Genomic DNA, 14,550 nt, shown 5'->3' with positions numbered 1-14,550 from the left:
CTCCAGGCCACAGCTAAAAGAAAAGGAGAGAAAAGCGGGGGTAGGTGGGGGTGGGTGGGGGTGGGAGTGGGGGTGGGAGATATAAAAAAAATGGAATAAATGGAAATGGACTCTGAGTCCTGGCTGCCACTGATCTCATCCAACCTGAGACAGGTCCCATGCCCCTCAGCATCACCCATCTGTGGCCTAATCAGCCACCAACTTGCAGGAAAGAAGACAGACCCTCCAAGGGAGCTGGGAAGATATGAAAGGCCAAACCCTCAAACACCAAAAGAAATGGCTAATATGTATTGGGTGTTACTACATGCCTGTGGTTGATCTGGCTTTTTGTGTGTGACCTCGCTTCATCTTCATAAAAACTTATGAAGCAGATGCAATTATCACAACTATTTTATAGACAAGGAAGATGAAGTCAGAGAGGTTTAGGAACTGCCCAAGGTCACAAAGCTGGCAGACAGATGAGCTGAAATTTAAACTCTGGTCATCTGGGTCCAGGAATACTGGATTATATTGGCTCTCATTTTAAAAAAAGTCATCGGAAGCTGTCAAGATGGTTCATCAGGTAAAGGCATTTGCTGTCAAGCCTGAGGGGCTCAGTTCTCTCCTCAAAACCCACATGGTGGGACTCTGAAAGCAATAAATGTTCTAAGATAATGAAAATGTGTACATTGACTTAAGATGCTAACACGCAGTTGTCTGGACCAATGAAAAGGCTTGCAGCAAGGAGAGCCAAGGGCTATCAAGGGCTCCTGAGGCTCTCCCTAACAAAGCAGCCAAGGCCACTTTACTACATAGAAAAACCCTGTCTCAAAACACAACAGAAAGAACACTCTCCCACTCCCCCTACACTCCCCTTCTTGCTCTCTCCTCCCTCCTCAGATCCAGCCAGAAACCAAAGTCACTCTGTGGGCTCTGTCTCTGCTCTGTGTCCCCATTTCTTATAGCACCCTTTCCTGCATTGTCTTTCCCTCCATCCCCTTAGACCCACCCTCTATACCTGGAAATAAACACCTCAGAAAGCAGAATAGCCTATTATTACCGTCTTATCTTCAGTTCCTTAGCTAGGGATTCTCAACGGACAGCCCTATGGGGGAGTTTTGTGATTGTAATTTGTATTGTTCCATTCTCCAGTCAGGGGGCCATGACTCCTCCCCCAGGCTCTGCTAGTCTAGAGGCTGCTGTCTTCCCCAGGCTCTGCAGAAGACACCAGGTCGTCTGATCCAGTCCACGTGGCCATCCTGCATTGTGGGCCTGTATCCCCAGTTCTCCTCCAGAGATATCCAAACCCAGGTATCTTCCCAGCCCCAGTTATATTGCAACACAATTGCCAAGTAAAAGTTGTTTATGTGCCAGAGACAGTGGTGCACGCCTGTAATCCTCCAGGCAGTTGGAATTACATATTGAGAATCTGCCTCAAAAAAGCATGTGTTCACATGTATATGTGTGTGTAGTACAACATGATGTTTTGATAAACATATACCTGAACTACGCATTATTACCACAATCAAGGTAATTAATATATTTACCAGCTCATATACCTTGTGTGTTTGGTAAGAACACTTGAAGATTTACTTTTAGCTAATTTCAAATGTACAATATATTGTCATTATTCTAGTTATTTTTGTTTTGAGACAGGGTTTTTCTATATAGTCCTGGAACTCACTCTGTAAACCAGGCTGACCTTGAACTCACAGAGATCTGCCTGCCTCTACCCCCACTCCCTTGCTGGAACTAAAGGCACGTGCCACCACAGTCAGTGTCATTATCCTTCTTGTTAATGGCAGTTATCATGCCATATGCCATATGCCAGAGTCTGGGTCTTTTGTAACCTGAGTGAGGAGCAGGATGACGAAAGCACCAGATAGCAGGCACCAAGCAATGCCCAGACCTGAACCCTGTCTCTGAAGGGACCAGATCCCCTTTCAGCAGCCATAACAGCCGAACACGTGCTTGCCATAACCTTGCCTTGGTCACTTAGAGGTCAGATGCCTGCCTCATGGCAAGGAACCAATCAGAAGTTAGCTGGTGGCCCTATGCTTTACGACCCTGGGTGTGCTTTACGGACAAGTGCACAGTAATCACGCACAAAGCATAGCAACCACCCTGGGAGGGCCTATGGGTCATAACAACCAGTTGACCAATCAACACAGGGCAAGCCCTCCAAGTCTGGAGGCACACCAATCCTGAGCCTGTGCGTACCCCTAGACACTCCCCTTATGCTGTCCTATAAGATCTCTCGGGAGGCCCTAGGAGCTGTCTTTGCTAGCCATCCGCCATGGCGGGTGGGTGAAAGACCCGAGCTAACATGGGGTTAGCTCGTTAAATTACAATAAAGCCTCATGCAGTTTGCATCAAGCTCTCAAATCTGCCTGGTGATTGGGGTGACCGAGGTCATGGCCTGGAATCCCGGATACCTGAGTTTTCCGGGGGTCTAACACTCTAAAAGCCACAAGATCTAGGAAGCAGAATATTTTAAGTATGTTCAAAGTGAAGTTTTTGGTTTGGTTTGGTTTTGAGATATGGGCTCACTATGTAGCCTTGACTGCCCTAGAACTTGATATGTAGACCAGGCTGGCCTCAAACTCACAGAGATTCACCTGCTTCTTTCTGCCTTTGTGCTGGGATTAAAAGTGTTGGATGTTACTCTGGAGGCAGAGGCAGGCTGTTCTCTGAGGTGGAGGTCAGCCTGGTCTACAGATGGAGTTTCAGGACAGCCAGGACTACACAAAGACACCCTGTGTCAAAACAAAACAAGAAGTGCAGCCTGTTTGTGAGGAAGCACCTATGCTTTTGGTCTTGTTGAAGCATCTCTGTTGACTATGATGAACTTCCCTTAATGAACAACTTGAAAGTTTCAGACACTAATGCCAGGCACAGTGGCACACACCTTTAATGCCACCACTTGGCAGACAGAGGAAGCAGATCTCTGTGAGGTCAAGGCCAGCCTGATCTACCTAGTGAATGCTAGGACAACCAGGGCCATACAGAGAAATCCTGTCTTGATCAAAAAAACAAAAAAAACAAAACAAAACAAAAAGCCAACAACAACAACAAAAACAAAAGTTTCAGACATTCTCTATTTTCCCATGTGTATCAACCTTCATCCTGCATCTTGCCAGGAGAAAAGGATAAATTAGAAGGCAGAGAACTGACACACTGAAATGGATATTACACACACACACACACACACACACACACACACACACACACACACACAAGAGGCAGATATCATGTAGCCCAGGCTGGCTAACTACTATGTAGCTGAGGATGACTTTGAATTTCTTAGCTTCCTTCCTCCATTAACACAAATACTGTTATGGTTTTATGTGGTGCTCGGGACCAGGCTCAGGATGTCACAGATGGAGCCCAGGGCCTTTTTTTTTTTTTTTTTTTTTTTCTCGAGACAGGGTTTCTCTGTGTAGCTTTGGAGCCTATCCTAGCAATCGCTCTGGAGACCAGGCTGGTCTCTAACTCACAGAGACCCACCTGCCTCTGCCTCTGTTTCCCTAGTGCTGGGACTAAAGGCGTGTACCATTACCACCCGGCGAGCCCAGGGCTTCATGCATGCCAGGCAAGCACTCTACAGCCCAGGCCCCCAGAATGGTTTTAGATGTCAACAGTTAGGGTTAGATTTGGGCATATGTGTTGGTCTCTATTGTGTGCCAAGTGAATGACACTGGTGTCTTGAAATGGGTCAAAATGTTTGAGGTTTGAGCTCTATAAAGACTAACGTAATAGTCTGCTCTGGCAAAGGATGTCAAAGTCATGACTTTAGTATGTGTTCCAGTCCCCCGAGCCCCCTCCCTTCCCTTGTAGGTCTTAGGCTGTGTGGCACATGCCTCTGCCTCCGGAGCAGACACTGCCTCTTGGCTTTATGGTGGCCTCAGCACAGTTTGAAGTGTCGCAGGCAGTGTGGGGAGACCAGGCAGTGTGGGGAGACTGGGTGGCTGACGCATGCTGTGAGTCACAAATTCGGATGCAAGCATCCACCGAGGATGCTTCCTACCACGTCCTCCTAGTAGATCAGCAGGCCAAAAAAGGCCCCATATCAGTAATTGTCTCCCTAACCATCTGCACACACGGATCATGCTGTTTAGGTTTATAGGTGCGTACCTAAAATGAAGAACATTCATCTTGTTGCCTCTGTGACATAGGCAGCAATCTCCCAGAATCAGCTCCATGGCTTTTGGAGGAGGGGGAGGCACCAATTCCCCTCTAGTAGTATGTGGGTTTTCATTGACAAAGGATGGCATTCCTTCTATCGAAATATGACACTTGCTTCTGTGAATTCTAATGCGAAGGCTTTAACATCTTATTTCAAGGCTCTGATAGAATAACTAAGCTTCTAAAAGGAGCTGCTTACACTCCTTGCCTCCATCTCTTAGCTTCCTATTCATTCTTTGACTCCAGCCTCCCAGCAGAACATCTTTTCTCATGGCTGCCAATGACCTCTGACTCACTGGATCCGCTGGGCATCCTCAGGCTTCATGCTTGACCTCTCTGTTGGTCATACTCTGTCCAAACAACCTCCGCTGAAATCCCTGTGCTTGGGGGTCGGAATATAGATAGACCGAGTTAAAACTGTACCCACTCCCTCCCCCCAAAAATCACACCTCTTAGATGTCTCAAAGCTACTTCCAGACTAATGAGATGGCTCAGCGGGCAAAGATGCTTTCTGTACAAGCCTGTTGAGCTGAGTTCAAACCCTGGAACCCATGATGGAGACAAGCTAGAGAACTGTCTCCTAGACGTTGTCTTTGGCACCACAAACACACACACAGAGACTACACACACACATCCCCCCATACAGAATACATACAGAATACGTACACATATACATGCTAATAATAAGCAGATTACATTTTTAAAAAGATACTTCTAGTTCAGTCTATTTCAAACCCATGATTTCTCCCAAAGAAAAGGGAGGAAAAGTAGGAAACCAGGGGAATGAGGAGGGAAAGGAAGGGAAGAGTCAAGGAAGGACGGCAGGAGAGATTATTAAATTAAAATCTTTTCTTGAGACAGAGTCTCTTTGTAGCCCTGGCTGCCCAGGATGGTATCAAACTCAGAGATTCCCCCCCACACACTTACTTTTTCTCCTAAGTGCTGGAACTAAAGGTATGGGCCACCACCACCTAGTGAAAATTAAAATCTAGAAAGAGAAGGAGGAGATGTAGTAGTTGTAGTAGTTGTTGTTTGGACTGGAGAGACAGCTCAGTGGTCCACAGCACTGGCTGTTGCTGCAAAGGGTGTAGGCTCCATTACCAGCACCCACACAGTGGCTCACAGCCATTGGTAACTCCAGTTCCATGCAGGTGAAATACTCATGAACATAAAATAAAACAATCTTTGATTTATTACAAAGATGTATTTATCTTCCATGTATATGTGTGCCTGAGTGCATATATATTCATATATGCATGCAGGAGCCCACAAAGGCAGAAGAGGGTGTCAGATCCCCCAGAACAGGAGTTATAGATAGTTGTGAGCTACCTGACATGGGTTCTGGGAACCCAGGTCCTCTGCAAGAACAGTACATGTTCTTACTTCCTGAGCTATCTCTCCAGCCCCGAACTCTCTTTATCTCTCTCTAAGATGTTGTCGTTAAGCCAGGAATGGTAGCACACGATTTTAGTTCCAGCACTCAGCAGGCAGAGGCAGGCGGATCTCTGAGTTCGAGGCCAGCCTGGTCTACAGAGTAAGTTCCAGGACAGCCAGGGCTACATGGAGAAACCATGTATTGGGGTGGGGGTGGGGGTGGATGTTGTCATTTGCCAACTAATTAAGACCCAAGATAACTGACTGGATCCTTCTGCCGACATCAGTCCCTCTGCCCCTGTCCATCAGAGCAGCTGTGCTCTTCAGCTGGTTGTTGGTCTCTCAGAACAGCCTTCTTTCTCTCTCTCCAGCAGGCCAGATCAGATCTCCTCACCCTGCTCCCCATCACTCTGTCCCTCTCCTCTGTAGCTCTAACTACAGTTTGTAATTCTATATCTGATTGCTAACTACAATCTCCTCCAGAGGATAAGGGCAACGAAAGCAGCAATTCTGTCCTTTTTCGTTGTCCCAGCACTCTTCCTAAGCCATAGCTTTGGTAAGGGTTCAGCAGATGTGTACTGAATGTGTGACTGAAACTATAATTAATTCATTATGCATCCATCTTTTGTGGACCAGTCTTTAGTAACCTATTTCTCTATGTAGGCACGTAAGACAAAATACCGTGAGGGACAGTGCAGTCACTACCAGGAGAGAGTGCTCAGATGGACACCACAATATTCCTACTAGAGGGTTTGATAACCCAGCCACATATTTTATTAAAGTATTTCTTTCAGGGTGGTAAAACACACTCTGTTACTGGCTTGTGGGCATTGAGCCTGGCACTGGGGGAAGGGGTCATGTTACCAACACAACAGTTAACTGAGGATATTGGTGGCAGGCAGAGAGGAGGCTGCAAGAATACTCAGGTCCTGCTTGGGGACATTCTGCATCCTCTGCTTCACAAGGTTTCAGGGGGGTAGAAAGTGGTAAACAGTCCCAGAGCCTAGTGACAGGAATTCCTCTGAACCTCGAGGCATAGGTGACTCTTGTCAGGGGTCTCACAATGGGACCGTGTAGTCTGACTTCAAACATTTCCAGGTTTGCTTTGAGGTTTGTCACACCATTACACAACCTGGCATTGAAAGATAATATTAATATGTAGAGGGACAAGACTGGGCATAGAGTCAGAACAACCATCCAGATCGCTGATTCTCAGAAAAAAAAAAAAATCACAGATCAAGAATCAACCTTGTTGCAGTAGAAGAAGGAGCTCCTGGCAAGCTGTGCAGAAGATGGAGTGAGCATGGGTGGTTGTCAAGGTAATAACCATCCCGTTCTGAGCAGCACTTGCCATGATGGGTACTTGCTACACTTTGCATGCGTTATCTCACTTAATCCTGCAATAATCTGGAAGGGCTTTTATTATCACCATCTTTCATGCAATGGAACCAAGTGTCAGTGTGACAATACATGCTTGAGGTACGCTAGCTAGCAAATGTCATAAACAGGATTCCAAAGCAGTTCTGTTAGATCCTGTATCTACACACTTGCCTGTGGGGTTGGGGTACACTGGCCATTAGGAAAGTTGAGTTTCAGCCTGACTCTTCCATCACAGCTTTGTGTCTCAGGGTCATTTTGAAAAACATTGTTATCTGTCAAATATAAATGATAAGCCCAAGGCAGAGGGTTCGTGAAGATTTAATGAGAAACATGACTGAAGTCTTTTTTATTTTTTTTGCTGTTATTTTTCTTTATTATTATAGTCTGAAGTCTTTAAGCCCATTCTAAAGTGGCAGCCACTGACCATGTGCAATGTAGCTACTGAGCTCAGACTATGACCATCTGAAATGAATGGGAGTGATAAAGGTGTAAAATATGAAAATAGTATGCAAAAAGAATGTGAAACATCTTAAGTTTTCCACACTAGATATACAGTCTTTTTGTTTTTCTTTAGCTGGTGGTGGCACATACCTTTAATCTGAGCTCAAGGCCAGCCTGGTCTACAGAGCAAGTTCTAGGACAGCCAGGCTTACCTAGAAAAACCCTGTCCCAGAAAACCAAAACAAATAAATAAATACCATTGCTGGAATTAAATTTATTTTTCTTTTAAAAAATAATTTATTTATTTTTATTTCATGTGCATTGGTGTTTTGCCTGCTTGTATGTCTGTGTGAGGATGTCATATCTTGGAGTTGTGAGCTGCCCTGTGGGTGCTGGGAATTGAACCTGGGTCCTCTGGAAGAGCAGTCAGTGGTCTTAACTGCTGAGCCATTTCTCCAGCCCCCATCTGTTTCTATTTACTTTTGTTTTTAAACATGGCTATTAGAAATGTAAAATTATGTGTGACTCATTGTATTTCTACTATGGTACAACATGCTGTCCTCCTGAGGCCTATAAAAATAATTTATTATTGTTAGGATGATTTCACTCAGAACATATTCCATTTCACCACTGAGGGCAGCACCTAGACAGAGTCAGACCTAGAGTGAGATTCTGTTTGCCTGTCAATATGAGTTTTAATGGGGAAAAGTTTGCAGGTCTTCAAGGTTTAAATCTATTATTTCTGATCCCTGCTTCTTCCCCTTGGCTCTTTTTGAGATAGAGTCCCATTTATCCCAAGCTGGTTTCCAATTTACTATGTAGCTGGGGATGACCTTGAATCCTGATTCTCCTGCTTCTGTCTCCTGAGTGCTATTACAGGCATAGTTCACAATGCTGTCTTTTTGGTTTTTGTTCTTTGTTTGTTTTTTAATTTTTCAAGACAGGGTTTCTCTGTGTAGCCCTGGCAGTCCTGGAACTCATTCTGTAGACCAGACTGGCCTCGAACTCACAGAGAGCTTCGAACTCACAGAGATCTGCCTGCCTCTGCCTCCTAGTGTTGGGATTAAAAGCATGTGTCACCACTGCCTGGGTCACAGTGCCATTTTTTTTCTTTTTTTTTTTTTTTTTTTTTCTTTGGTTTTTCGAGACAGGGTTTCTCTGTGTAGCTTTGGAGCCTATCCTGGCACTCGCTCTGGAGACCAGGCTGGCCTCGAACTTCAGAGATCCGCCTGCCTCTGCCTCCCGAGTGCTGGGATTAAAGGCATGCGCCACCAATGCCTGGCCCAAAGTGCCATTTTTAATGCTAGTTTTCAAGTATATAAAATCTTCCAAACAAAGGGGAGTATCTATGTCTGGAGGACTCACTAGACTCAGAGAACATTGCAGGATATTCCTTTACACTGTGTGAAGATGTTTCACTGTGATTGATTTAATAAAGAGCTGAATGGCCAATAGCTAGGCAAGAGGTATAGAGGAGACTTGGGGGGGGGGGCAGAGAGGACTCTGAGAGGAAGAAAGTTGGAATCACCAGGAGGGCATGTAGGAGGAGAAGTAAAAGCCACGAGCCACGTGGTAGCATGTAGATTAAAATAAATGGGTTAATTTAAGTTCTAAGAGCTAGTGGGATAAGCCAAAGCTAATGCCAAGCTTTCATACTTAATAAAAAAGTCTCCGTGTAGTTATTTGGGAGCTGTCAGTACAGAGAAAGACTGGTCACAAGAGGATGAACAGGGATACACAGGACAGTCTAAAACACTGTGTTGTGCTTTCTTTTTCCTGTTGACACAAGGTCTTACTCATTACGTTGCCTAAACTGGTCTCAGACTCTCAAAGGATCCTCATACCTCAGCTTCCTGAGGCATGAACCACCAAACCCAGAACCTCACATACACCAGGCAAGATCTCTACCACTGAGCTCCTCACAGTTCTGGACCGCTATTGTCATCAACCTTGGGAGCAGCACCATCCCTTCTTTCTTACATGTAGCAGAAATAGCCCCTTTTCTTTAATTACTTATCAACTCCTGCATATCTCAACTAATATAACAGCTACATCCATTACAGTGGTTTCAAACCAATATTCAGGAGAGCATTTATTTTCTTAGCGTCTAGCCACCCTATGAATAACAGGTTGACCCTGAGCTCTACTTTCACAGAGCTCTACTTCCTTCTGCCTACATAGCACTGGGATTAAAAGTGTGTGTCATCACGCCCAACTAGCCATATCATTTCAATGCATGTCTAAATTCCATTCTGTTGCTCTTGAGCCATCATACTAACTAGATAATTTTGAACTTGATTTTTCTCATTGAGTACCATGCTATTCCAAGTTGCACCATGGACTCTGTTGTTCATTCAGCTTCCAGAATACTAAAACAAGAATTGGCTCAAACAACGTTACAGTCAACTAAATTATAATTTCTGTAAGGACAGGGGACCAAATTTACAGAGCTAACCTTGAAGATCCATCTGTGTTCCGAATTCAAGTTACATCCCAGAAACGTATAAGCCGGGAGAGGAGTATTACTTTAGGATGACTCTAGTTACTGTAACACAGTAACTTCAACATTTTAGAGGTTTTATGCAACTGAAGGCTATTTCTCACTGAGCAGTTTGAAGCTAGCATTCCTAGGCAGTGGAGCTGTCCTCTTTCTGGTAGTTGAGGCTCAGGCAATTCTTCTATCACGTGACTCTGCCAACCTCTAAGGTCAAGCTGTCCTCTGTAGCCAATTAGCACAGGTAATACTTGGAAAAGGCACACCCATTTCTAACTGGGCCTGAAAATGGGGCATGATTGCTACTATTCCACGCCATTAATACAAACTTACCACAGGGGTTCGCTGAAATATAAGGGAGCCGGAAATCCAGTTCCCATAACACTGTCTCTCTCACACAGTGTTAGGCAAGAGGAGCTCGCAGGCCAGTGAACTGATCTCCATTTCTGCTTCAATTTACAAATGGAAATTATTCCCATAAGGATGAATGCAAAGTATTGAAATGTGTTTCCACACTGCACCATCAAGACTATCCATTATCACAGCCCCCAAGTCATCAAAAAGCACTAAGAAAGAAAAGAGTATGGCTTAGGTAGAGTGTGTGCCTAGCCCACATGAGGCCTTGGTTTAATCCCCAGCACCAAAAATCAAAAAACAAGAACACACGCACAAATTATATTATTATATAATACATAATATAACAAAAGACAAGGAGCTGGGTAGATGGTTCAGTCAGTTAAGCGCTTGCCTTTGAAGTGTGGGGACCTGAATTTGGATCCCCTCAACTCACATGAAAAGATGTGCATGGTGATCTGTGCTTGTAATCCCCAAATGGGCAAGACTGGAGGAAAAAAACAGGAGTTCCAGGCCAATGAGCTGAGTGATCCTGTCTCAAACAAAAGGTGGAAGGTACCTGCTGGTTTCAGTGTGATGTCCCCCATAGTCTGGCATTTGACTGCTTGGTCCCCAGTTGGCGGCACTATTTGAGGATTAGGACCCAAGGCTTTGTTGGATTCGATGTCTCTGGAGGCTGGTCTTGAGAGTTCAAATACTCCTGTGGTTTCTAGTTGCTATTTCCTACTTACCTTTTAAGGTGCAAGCCCTCAGCTTTCTACTCCTGCTGCCATACCTGTCCCTTGTTGCCATGATTTCCTGACATGACAGATTATCTCCTGGAACGAACACACACACACACACACACACACACACACACACACACACACACACACACACACGACTACGTGATCATTTGTTTGTTTGTTGTCTTTATATTTCTTTATTTATTCTCATGTTCAGGCTGGCCCTGAACACTTTTACTTATTTATTATTGTTTATTTCTAACAAGGTCTCACTATGTAGTCCTGGCTGTCCTGAGACTTATAGACAAGTCTGACCTGGAACTCAGAGAGAAAACAGATGACTTTGAACTCTTTGTTGTTGTTTCTTTTGGTTTTTGGTTCTTTAAGATAGGGTTTCTCTGTGTGGCCCTGGCTGTCCTTGAACCGGCAGATGCCTGCCTTTGCCTCCCAAGTCCTGGGATTAAGGGCATTTGATACTCCGCCCCACTTTTTATTGTTTTATTCAAACTCTTTATGTAGCCAAGGATATCCTTTAACTTCTGATCCGTGTGTCTCTTGGATTACAGGCACCTGCTTAGTTTTTGCAGTGCTGGGGAGCAAACCGAGAATTTCCTGAACACAAGGCAAACACTCTGCCAAGCACTGGTACCAATGAGCTGCATCCCCAGCCTGCTTGTTCATTGTTTTTAGAAATTATGTAGTCTAGGTTGGCCTTGAACTGGAAATCCTCTTGCTTCAGACACCCTGATTCTAGGATTACAGGCCTATGTCACCTTTGTGACACACCATACTACAGACAGTGAAAAGAAAACTCCATCATTGCTGGGTGGGGGAGGAGGTGGGAGGGTGGGTGGTACTAAGTGTGTGAGGGTGGTGCTCACGCCTTTAATCCAAGCATTCTGGAGGCAAAGGCAGGTGGATCTTCGTGAGTTCCAGGCCAGTCTGGTCTACAGAGCAAGTTCCAGGACAGTCAGGGCTGTTTCACAGAGAAACCCTGTCTTGAAAAACAGCAAAAACATACATTAATGAGTGTACTCTTCCTACCTCCAATCCCCACAGAGAGAGAGAGAGAAAAAAAGAAAGAAACAAAAAACAACCTCACAAAGCAAGAATAGCAATAAATACGCCAAATTAAAAGACAATATAGTTGGTGGCACATGCCTGTAATCCCAGCACTTGGGAGATAGAGGCAGGAGAATGAGGAGTTCAAGGCCACCCTCAACTACATAAAACCCTGTATCCAAAAACAAAAACAAAACAAAACAAAACAAAAAATAAACAAAAAACATAATGCAAAATGTGGAAAAATATTTGAAATTTTAGTCACAAAAAACTAAGCCACCTATGAAACTTCCTAGAAATAAGCAAAACTGTGCTACAAATCTGATGGCACAACAGAAAAACAAGCAAAGGTTATAAAAGACCATACATAGAAATGCAGTGAGCTTTAAATATAGAGAGACGTGTCTAACCTCATTTTTTAAGATAAAAGTAACTGGAAACGCTTTCACTAGGAGTTTATCAAAAAAGCTAACCCTTTGAAACCACTCCTTAGGTGAGGGAACGAGGGAAATAGGAGAACAGTGAGGAATAGTCTCCACGGGGAGTAATTTGACAATTATCACTCAAAACTCTAAATGCATGACTTGTTGTGCTGCAAACTGCAATCCTAAGAATTTACCTAAAAGGTTAAGTGCAAAATGACATGCATAAACCAGGTGGTGGTGGTGACAGCGGCACACACCTTTAATTCCAGCACTCTAGGGGCAGAGGCAGGAGGATCTCTGTGAGTTTGATGCCAGCCTGGTCTACATAGCAAGTTCCAGGACAGGCTCCAAAGCACACAAAGAAACCTTGTTTCAAAAAAAAAAAAAAAAAAAAAAAAAAAGACATTGATAATAGCTATTATACATTTGTAATCACAAAATTACTTCAAAAAACCTGAATGCCCATTCAGAGGACTGGATAATTAATATATGTTTTATGCCAGGTGGTGGTGGTGCACACCTTTAATCCCAGCACTCAGGAGGCAGAGGCAGGTGAATCTCTTGAGTCTGAGACCAGCCTGGTCTATAAGAGCTAGTTCCAGGACAGCCTTCAAAGCCACAGAGAAACCCTGTCTCAAAACAAACAAACAAACAAAAAATTAATATACAGTTTATTTATTCAATGGGATAGATACTACCATGTTATGAACAAATAAAAAAGAGTGACATGAAGTGGTTCTCTGTGAAGTGAGACCTTCAAGTTATTAAGGTGGGGGTAAGGCTGGGGTACTGTCCTACTCCTTCAGTCCTAGCCCTAGGTAGACAGAAGCTTAACGGATCTTTGTGAGTTCCAGGACAGGCTACAAAGCAAGTTCCAGACAAGCAAGGACTATAAGTAAGATCCTGTCTCAAAATAAATAAATAAATATTAGAGGAAAAGCAAGATGAGGAACAGTGTATAGAGAGAAGAAGAAGAGGAAGAAGAGGAAGAGGAAGAAGAAGAAGAAGAAGAAGAAGAAGAAGAAGAAGAAGAAGAAGAAGAAGAAGAAGAAGAAGAAGAAGAAGAAGTTGTTCACACATGAAGAAACTCTGGGGCTTGGACTCTTTATACTCACAGTGAAGTGGAGCCTGTGGGAACCTAACTCTGGGAGATGCCTTAAATGGGACACTTTGTTGAAAATGTTGCAGATAGCAGGGCAGTGATGATGCACACTTTTAATCCCAGCACTGGGGAGGCAGAGGGAGGTGGATCTCTGAGTTCCGAGTTCGAGGCCAGCTTGGTCCAGAGTGAATTCAGCAAGGGCCACACAAAGTAACCCTGTCTCCACCCCATTCCCACCCCTCCCTTCCCCTGCAAAAAGAAATGAGAAGATGTTGCAGATATTTTCTGTTGTTTCAAGCTTGTCTATTTGAAAAGTTAAGTTTGGGGCAGAAGAAGAAGCCTTGCGGCAGGGAACAAGCACAAAGCCCCAGATTTGATCCCCAGCCTAGTTAAAATAAATAAATAAAAAATCCACCCAGTCAATCAGGACTGGAGAGATGATTCAGTGGTTGAGAACACTGCTGCTTTTCTAGAGGCCCTAGGGTTTGGTTCTCAGAACCGTTGTTAGGCAGCTCACAACTGTCTGTAACTCCAGTTCCAGGGTACCCAATAAATACCCTCTACTGACCCTGGTTTAATAAAAAGCTGGACGTGAATAGCTAGGCAGGGTTTCTAGGCACAGAGGACACTGGGACAAAGAAGGGAGGAGACACAGAGAGTCAGAACAGGGAAGACATGCAGGAGGAGAGGTAACAGCCAGGAGCCAGGACTAATAGAAATGTGATAATTTAAATTATAAAAGCTAGTTAGAAGCAAGTATAAGCTATAAGCCGAGCTTTCATAATTAATAATTAAGTCTCCATGTCATTATTGGGGAGCCGATGGTGTTAAGTTTTTGCTTAAATTAGAAATTGAGAGATGAACACGAACTATAGAGAGTACATTAACCAGTTTATTATAGGGCAGGAGAGCTAGAGGGGGAGAGGAGAGAAATGGAAGAACAGAGCAGGGGAGAGAGAGAGAGAGAGAGAGAGAGAGAGAGAGAGAGAGAGAGAGAGAGAGAGAGAGAGAGAGAGAGAGAGAGAGAGA

The sequence above is a fragment of the Cricetulus griseus genome, chromosome 6, assembly GCF_003668045.3.
Source record: "Cricetulus griseus strain 17A/GY chromosome 6, alternate assembly CriGri-PICRH-1.0, whole genome shotgun sequence".
NCBI classification, from domain to species: Eukaryota; Metazoa; Chordata; class Mammalia; order Rodentia; family Cricetidae; genus Cricetulus; species Cricetulus griseus.
Note: the sequence above shows the minus strand (reverse complement) of the source record.